This window comes from Hipposideros armiger, unplaced genomic scaffold (assembly GCF_001890085.2).
Source record: "Hipposideros armiger isolate ML-2016 unplaced genomic scaffold, ASM189008v1 scaffold_1301, whole genome shotgun sequence".
NCBI lineage: Eukaryota > Metazoa > Chordata > Mammalia > Chiroptera > Hipposideridae > Hipposideros > Hipposideros armiger.
Genome location: NW_017732651.1, coordinates 81,782 through 83,618, shown reverse-complemented (window position 1 = coordinate 83,618; position 1,837 = coordinate 81,782). Strand labels below are relative to the sequence as shown.

General features: G+C 32.6%; 1 long non-coding RNA gene across 1 annotated transcript in view; it reads left to right on the top strand.

The window, feature by feature from the left end:
* The window catches only part of LOC109377137 (uncharacterized), a 31,189-nt gene extending 30,009 nt beyond the window's left edge, over positions 1 to 1,180 (top strand). The window contains exon 4 of the long non-coding RNA XR_002122826.1: positions 1,129 to 1,180. This is a non-coding gene — a long non-coding RNA (uncharacterized LOC109377137). The remainder of the gene's footprint in view (positions 1 to 1,128) is intronic.
* Positions 1,181 to 1,837: the final 657 nt, after the last annotated feature.

Below are 1,837 nucleotides of genomic sequence, written 5' to 3'. Positions count from 1 at the left end.
TATATATATATATATATATATATATATATATATATATATATAACTATTCACCATTTGCTCTTTTCTTACCTCCTAAATTGAATTCACTAAATTTTGTTAAGTGCTTACATGGAAATTATCACATTAGCACTGTAAGGAATACAATGTCAAGTTATACAATGTGTATGCAGTCCTAAAGAGCTTGCAATCGAATGAAGAAGGCAAGTGCACTTGTTAATGTATTAAAAGCTAGAGCTCTAAGTGCCCAGTGAAAGAGAAAAGCTCATTTGACTACTTGTGAACGCTTGTGAGGAAAGAGTTCTTCTGACTGAAGAGATGAAATCTTAGGTACAATTAGGTAGAATGTGAATGGCGAAAATAAAACAATAAATTATTTTGCATAACATTTTAATATCAAACAATTTTTCTCTTCATAATCTCATAATAATTTGAAAGTGATTTAAAAGTGATTTAATAGAGGAAACATATTTGGTTCATGTAAATGTATGTACATTATCCTTTACAAACCTCTGTGGCAATCCATTCACAGACTGTGAAATCATTTATCAGATCTCCATCAACATAAAAAAAAGTTAAAGGGAGGAGTAGAGAAAAGATCAGAGTGCATTGTTTGTATTTAGCATAAAAACAAACATGAACTATCTGTTACATTAGTGTGTATGTGTGCATGTTTGTGAGTCGATGTAATGAATTATTGTGTAAAGTGTCCCTTACTGTTGGCTGTGTTCAAAATTTTTAATCTACATGTATACCATGTACATCTATATGTGTACTTCTATATATCTATATGTATATTATATTTTAATCTCCATATATACTGAAATCAATACATAAGTCACAAATATTGGACAATACAGAATTCCCAGTAAGACTTATTGATGGTGAAGCTCATTATCTTTGCTTTGTAGTTTTATGTGGCTGTGCCCCAGCACTGTGGGGTAACATTACTTATTATTTTGGAGCTTTGTTATCTGTTATTTCAGGTCCTTGATTTGAGCATGTGTTGTTGAGTGAGTCAGTCTACTCGAAGAGCTGACTTTAGCTATTTTTCCTTCCTCTTCTGTCTTCTTTAAGTTTTTTTCTGTTGCTTTTGTATTTTTGTTGATGATGATGTGATTTATTTATCAGTGAGATGGATAAAACAGAAAATATGAGAAGGAGCAAAGACTGAATACTCCCCAAATTGGCTATATGACAATTGACATCTACTTTTGGTCCCCAGGTTAGTTGTTTTTAAACTTTCTGGTTATTACAGTTTACTTGGCTTATTTATTATAACTTTTATCAACATGAGAAAACATAAGGCTAAAGAAACACTATTTGTTTGGAAGATCTGAAAAGATGGGAGATGTTTCTACTTGCCAAATGTGCCCCAATCTTCAAAACCTTTTCAGGGCAGATTTTATTAAACATTTAACCTAGCAGTTTTCAAAGGGTCATAATCATTATGCATTAGGTAATTTTTGCAGTATTTGATTGCGATGATAGAAACCTACGCAATCCCAAATTCTCTCAGAGAGCACTCATATTCTCATGGGGTCATCCTTCTCCAGTGCTCCCCTATGAATTTTCCTAAAAGTAGATACAGAAAAAGGCAAAGAAAGCTTTGGAGAGTTCTGAATTGAAGCTGAATCCTGTCTCTTAATTCAAAGACAAACCTTAACATAGGGATAGATCTCAGGTCAGAGACTTCTGTAATCCAACAGGACAGATTAGAGGCTCAAACACTGAGTCCATGGCTCTGCCTCCTTTTATAAGTGACTTTATTATATGTACACAATGACAGCATATATTTATATTTACATGTATTTGTTATTTAGGGAAACCTCTAATTAGC